The following is a 7,425-nucleotide window of genomic DNA, read 5'->3' on the forward strand; positions in this document are numbered from 1 at the left end:
ACGAGGAACATCTCGTCCTCTGAGAGGCCTGGGCGGTGGAGCAGGAGGTGCTTCGGGTATGACCCTCAGAGTGTCCAGCATCTCCTTCTGCCACTCTGTAGACCCGGAGTCGTGGCGCCTCTGTCTGCTTCTCTTCCTCGGACCTTCAAAGAAAAAGTCAAATGCGAATGCTGAGAGCGAAAACATGTTTCACTGAAAAGTTTTTACACAAACAAAACTTGAGACAATGATTAACAATTAACTTTTGTACAAAATATTAAACTAACATCTGTAAAATCAATCTTTAGTTTTAAATATTTTAAATATGGAGCCAAATATATTCATGGACGTTTTGGAGAAATGTATGTAAATTACACACCCTAAAAATTACAAAAACTAAGTACATTTTAAAGTGAAAACTTGACACACCTGGTGGTGGAGCAGCAGAGGAAGGGCCAGCCTGCAGCAGAGGAGCCAGATGTGGAAGCAGCAGCAGGGGGGGGCAGGCAGACCCAGGGAGGACTCTGGCTGTGGTGAGTCCTCCAGCTGGGTCAGCAGCTCACCTGGTTCGAAAGGGTATGATAAAAGAAATAAAAAATAAGACCTCATAAGTGCAAGCATTTGTATTGTTATCAGATTGTTTTTAATGCTATTATAGCTGCTGCAACTACACTGATGACTACTACAGCAAATGATATTAATATTTAATTACATGAAAATAATAAAAGTAAAATAAATACCCTAGTATTGGCAGCAATGAGTCACACAATCCTTGTTTTATTTTGTCAGCCTTGTACAACATATTTTCATAGCTTCATTTGAGAGACCTCAAGCACCTGAAAGCCCTGCTGCTTCTTCTACTGGCTCCTCTGGGCGCCCTCCTTCCTGATCCTCCTGGGCCCTCCGTGGGCTCATATTCCCACTAGTTTGGCGTGGCGCCACGGAGGGCTCCAGAAAGGACAGGAGGGCGAGGCACCTGTCGCTGCTGCTCCACCACTCCTGTCCCTCCTTTCTCTCTCCTTCCTGCTCTCCCTGATGTCGGTGTCCCTGAGGCTCTTCCACCGCACTCGGCAAACCTCCTCTGAATGAACATACGACCAGTCAGCAAACATGGATGTAGCAATGGTGCTAACACAATCTTTTGGCTAGGTAAAAAAAGCGGGTGATCTAAACTAAATTGAAGTTGGGTTTTTCTTGTGACTTACCAGGGACGCCAACCTCCTCGCTAACCCTTCTCCAAGCAATTGTTTTTCTGTTCCTGTCCCTGTAAAACGAAGAAGTTTTATCCCAGAGCTCTGGGCGGGCATAAACGGCCATTATCACCTGCTCCTCCATGGTCGTAGTGCTTCTCCTCCGGACTGGTTCCCGCTCCCTCGCCTACGTCACCATAGATACGCTCTCTGATTGGTTTGCCGCAAAATCGCGACGCATCAAAGTTCAGATTTCCCAACTTCAGCGTCGGACGCAAAATCGCGACACGTCGCAAAATCGCGTGGTGCCAACGCCCCGACGCGCTGCGAAAACGCGTCTCATCGCGGCTGGAACGCGCGTTCCCATTTGTTTTCAATTGTCTTTTGACGCAAAATCGCGTTGCGTCGCGTTTGGTGTGAACGCAGCTTTACACAGCTGACAGCTGCTGTCAATCAAACTCTGACACTCAGTGCCTTCATTCAGTGACTCTCAAAAGCAGATGGGAGAAGCTAACAACTCCATGTTAGTGGATGGAACATGCTAACAACTCCATTTTAGTGGATGACTGATGCTACCAGCTCCATGTTAGTGGATGGGAGAAGCTAACAACTCCATGTTAGTGGATGACAGATGCTAACTGCTACATGTTAGTGGATTGGGCATGCTAACAGCTCCATGTTAGTGGATGGGACATGCTATAGACTCCATGTTAGTGGATGACTGATGCTAACTGCTACATGTTAGTGGATGGGACATGCTAACAACTCCATGTTAGTGGATGACAGAAGCTAACAGCTACGTGTTAGTTGATGGGGCTTGCAAACAACTCCATTTTAGTGGATGACAGATGCTAACAACTCCATGTCAGTGAATGGGACATGCTAACAACACCATGTTAGTGGATGACAGATGCTAATAGCTCCATGTTAGTGGATGACAGACGCTAACAGCTACATGTTAGTGGATGGGAATGCTAACAACTCCCATGGCAGTGGGTGGACGTCTCAGTCGTGGGTCGGCAAGGAGGCTCAGTCCCGACCAATGCCACTTGCGGCTTTAATTAGGGACCGAGCCCAAGGGCAAGGCCTCTATTGTTCTTCGTTCGTTTCTTCTTATTATTTTACTGCCCGGACATCGACGCCAAATTTGACCCCCTAAACATGCATGAAAACTCACCAAATTTGGCAGGCAGATCCAGACTGGCGAAAAATTTTATAAAGTGGAGAAAATAACCCCATAACCCCATCCGCTCTCTACCGCCACCTAGAAACAGTAGAATAGCCGCCTAACTCACAGGAATGTCGCAGAGAGATCAAACCAACACTTACGCGTTCGTCTCCTCGAGATCTAAAAATAACGATCTCACATTTTTTACCTAAATCCAACAGGAAGTCCGCTATTTCCCTTTCAGTGTAAAATTTGCCAGAAAATGACTCCTCATTTAAAAATTATCTCCTCCGAGACCGCTTGTCGTAGAGACGTCAGAGTGGCACCAAATAATAGAGGACAAGTTTCTCTTCCGATATTGTTCAAAACTTTTTCAAAAGTCTCACAGTGTGGATGCTGTTAACCCTTGAAGTTTAAAGTCTGAAAACGCACTTGAAGCACTGCAATGGACACTGCTTCCTGCACGAATGTCGTAGAGAAATCAAATCAGCATGGATGCATTCATCTCGTCCAGATCTAAAATTTACCCAGAGACATACCTATACCTAAATCCAACAGGAAGTCCGTTATTTCCTGTCAAATCAAATGTGCCTCAAAACACTCCTCACCCCAAAAACCTCTACAATGGACTGTTTGTCTTTCGGAATGTTGTACAGAGAACAAAAAAACATGTACGCGTTCGTCTCATCGAGATGTACAACTTTCTCACTCATACCCATGACCTAAATCAAACAGGAAGTCCGTCATTCACACTTTCTATGTCAAATTTTGCTCAAAAATCTCGCCTTCTTCATCAATTAAGGCTTCCACGGTCAAAACTATAAGTCTGACTGCTCTGAAAAGCTCTACAGTGAAAGACAAGTAAATTTCCTGTCAATTGTGACAGTTTTTGTTCACTTTGGCCGAAGTGTGTGGATTCCCCCAGCTGTTTTGACCAAAGAGAAACTGTTTGTCTGCCGAGTCACACTCTAACATCATGTGACCTACTTAAGCCATATATGGGCATTGAGCCTCTGTGACTGATCTGAGACCTGCTGTAAAACATTCTGCATGTTGTACCTGCTTTCCACAGCAGATGGCGCATTGTGACTATGAATCACACATGACTGAAGCAACAGTGCCCCTGCAGCAGCAAGCCACTGAGGAAGCAACACTTGAAACACATTGGAATGGTCCAAACAGATGTCACCCTGCAGAAATATCACCTGACACACACCATACACCTGAAATCAGTCTTTAAGCAGGTGGATGGATGATGGATGGATGGAATCGGAATGTTGTACAATGGGCTATATGCACGCTACACTTCCGGGTTCTACTTCAGGAGGGCGCTAACTTCCGGTCAAGCTCCCGGCGATACGAGAAAATGACTGAGTGTTCGGAGGATTTCACCCGGTGCTTGTTGGAGTTGCCCAAAATAACCATCAATGATGTGCGACGTATTGTTCGTTCGTGTACCACCACACCGCAAAGCAAGATGGAGAAAGGATTTAAATTCTACATTTCATCCTACTTGTGTAACTTTGAAGGTAAGATACTTATGCTAAGTAGCATAGCAATAATTAATTAGCATACTACCACATAGTAGTTTCGTGACTTTTTTGATGCAAATGGACCACAAAATGTATAATAAATTCTTGTAATTTGTTAATTTGTTGTCTTTATTGTATGTTGAAGTGTCAGGGAAATGCAGAATGTCAGGAGAGGTGACAGGGCTTGCTGCTACCGCTCCATGAGGAAGGGAGAAGCACCGCATCACCTGAGAGTAGGCTCAGCCTCTACATGTCAAGATCAACGTTCTGTTCTTCTGTTCTTTATATCAAGTAAATAAATATTTCCCAGTGCATCGTGTTGTATCTGGTTTGAATTAGACATAACGAGGCTCTGCCAGATGAAGCAAGTTTGTGATGTTAATGTTCTAAACAGCACAGTTTTAGTGCTGTCAGTGCACTTTGCCTTTTTCAACTAATAAACCAAAATATGTAGGAAATGAATTTGAATGACCATCTTTCATTTTTTACAGTCAATCATAGTGTCTACTGGTCCCATATTTTAATATCTTGAAGGGCTGAAGTGAATCAGTTTTTGCTCTATGTAATGTGCATTAAACAAGCTGATGTTAAGTCATAAACCCGTTTGACAGCCAGCAGAGCGTTATGTCTCTTCTGTGTACTGGAAGCAAAAGCGGTATGATGATATTAATTTAAGATCTTTTTTTTTTTTTTTTTTTTTACATCTGCCACTACCCTGAACTGTTAAAATGTTGCCAGATATTCTCTATTTTGTTCATGTTCAATTACCTATCAGATACACTTGTATTTTGCATTTGTTAAAAAATTTCTTTTTACCTTTTAGATGACACTCCGTGATGCGGTTCCCGTTATACTGGTACGAAGTTCCTGCTCCTGCGTTGCCGGTCAAGAAATGTGCAACCATATAGTTGCGTTGCTCTATCAAGTGGCACATTATTCTGCAAGTGGCATGCCCGTGGTTCCACCTGTCCTTTCATGTACGGAAACCGAACAGAAGTGGCATAAACCATGTACCATGGTTCGCTGTTTTTTTGTTTGGTTTTTTTGTACACGTTTTTGTTTTTAATCGGTCATTGTTCTAATATCTCATTCTACAATTTAGGGAGTGAAGCCTGGTCCTGTGGATGCCATGGTGGTTATGAAGGCCAAACCAGGCTCCTCTTCAGCGAGTGGGATAAGGTAGATGTGGTCTGTGTTAAGAATGTTTCTGTGCATGTGCCTGTCAGTGCTTTGAAAATGTTAAAAAATTTTAACAAATTGATTTTCAACTGGGCACATTCAGACACATTGTGCAAGTTCTTATCCTTTGGAAGTAAGATTAAATTAATCAAAAAATGTGGGAGATTATTTGAAGCAATTATGTTATGCCACTGTTTCTACTTAACTTTTTACAGGCAATTCACAAGCATAACTTTCTATCACCAATAATTGTGTTGTATTAACGTCTAATTTTTATCCTGTTAGGTCCACTCTATACAAGGCCTACCGTGGTGAGCTACCTGTGCAATCCACTCTCAACCCACAAGCTCACTACACTGGATTTGACCCGGAAAGCCTTCCTCCCATATGCCACATGAACATCTCTGCGGACAACCCACTTGTAGACTCTGCATTTGGTAAAGTACAGTATGGAAGCATTCTGTCATACCACCATCCTCCACCATCACCTACAGGGCACATTTCACACAAAGATGCCCCACCTTTTCCAAAACTGCCTCTAGAGGACTACCGGTTAAAACCCACAGACTGTCATCATGTGCCAACAAACCAGGAGCAGCTGCATCTAACATCTTTGAGCGTAACGTGGCCCCAGTCCCATCAAATTGAAGAAGCAACAAGGAGTCAGAGTTTAACTCCTGAGTGGCATATTTTGAGGAAGCAGACAGTAACAGCTTCTCACTTTGGAGAGGTGTGTCATGTGAGGAACGGGAAAACAGCAGAGAACCTTGCAGAGAGGATCATCAGAGGAGTTCGACAAACTGCAGACATGAAAAGAGGACTGGACACAGAGACAGTAGCAATCAAGGACTATGCAACAATGAAGAACTTGAATGTGACAAAGTGTGGACTGATAATACATCCTGACGCACCGTGGCTTGGAGCATCACCAGATGGACTTGTGTATGACCCATTAGAGAGACCAGCGTTTGGACTTGTGGAAACGAAATGTCCCAACGTGCAGAGCTACATTGACTGCAAGTACCTTTTCAAGCAGCATGGGAAGCACACACTGAAACAAAGTCATGCATATTACTGGCAAGTGCAAGGGCAGCTTTTACTCACTGGCATGCAGTGGTGTGACTTTGTTGTATGTGCCACTGAAGATATGTTCATTGAGCGGATCTACAGAGACAATATTGTGTTGGATAGGCTGAAGCAGAGCTGTGACATGTTTTTTTATGATGTATATATGCCAAAATATCTGTCTTTGAAATAGAATAATTGTGGGATGATCAGATCAGATGATGGTCAGACTTGTTTGTCTGTCTACTTTGGATCTTTTTACTGAAATTGACTGGAAATTGCTGCCATAAACAAAAACAAAATGTGCTTCTCAATTATACAACTTTTTTTTTACGTTGGGTTAATGAAAAAATATTGAATGTGAATGATTACCTCAATTTTTTTAGATTCGACCAATGTTACATTTTTTTTCAGTGCATAAAGATTATGAACAGAACCGGTGACAAGGGCAGCCCTGCTGGAGTCCAACATGCACTGGGAACAGGTCCGACTTACTGCCGGCAATGCGGACCAGACTCCTACTCCGGTCATACAGAGACCGGCCAGCCCTTAACAAGGTGCCCTGGACTCCGTATTCCCAGAGCACCCCACACAAGGAACCGCGAGGGACGTGGTCGAATGCCTTCTCCAAGTCCACAAAACATATGCGAACTGGTCGGGCGAACTCCCACGAGCCCTCGAGCACCTATAGAGCTGGTCCAGTGTTCCGCGACCAGGACGAAAACTGCATTTTTTAAGGAGACTTAAAGGTATTATGCAAAATCCACCTTTTTGAGCTTTTTATAATGCAGTGTCATTTCCCCATTAAAAATACGCATGGAGCTGTTTCCTGAACCATTCACGCAATCCCTGAATCTCCCCCTGGCAGCCATGTTGAACACTGAAACACTTGGTGCTGCACAGCTTTGCCCATAATGCACAGCTCCGCCCCAGCTCTGACGTAGTCTGCATGGCTCCTTGCACAGCTCGCGCTCGGGCGGGGGAAATACACCGCAAATAGCCGAGATGGACGCTCTGAGGGGGCGTGTCACTAAGCTGAGGGGATTCTTAAAGAGACAGGGACTCATTTCCAGTCGTCTGAGGCAGCCTGATGCAGAGGCAAATTTGATTTAAGTTTTTTTTGACACATGCAGCTTTCACCATCCAACTTTGGGCAAAGCTGTTGCTTCAGTGTGCTGTAGATTGATACTAAAGGGCTAAAAAACGCGTAATACCCCCCCCCCCCCCAAGGCACTCAGGGTTAATCTTATTCACCCCCGGTGCCTTGCCACCAAGGAGCTCACCAACTGCCTCGGTGACTTCAGCTTGGGTG

The sequence above is a fragment of the Salarias fasciatus genome, chromosome 2 (genome assembly GCF_902148845.1).
Source record: "Salarias fasciatus chromosome 2, fSalaFa1.1, whole genome shotgun sequence".
Taxonomy (NCBI): Eukaryota; Metazoa; Chordata; class Actinopteri; order Blenniiformes; family Blenniidae; genus Salarias; species Salarias fasciatus.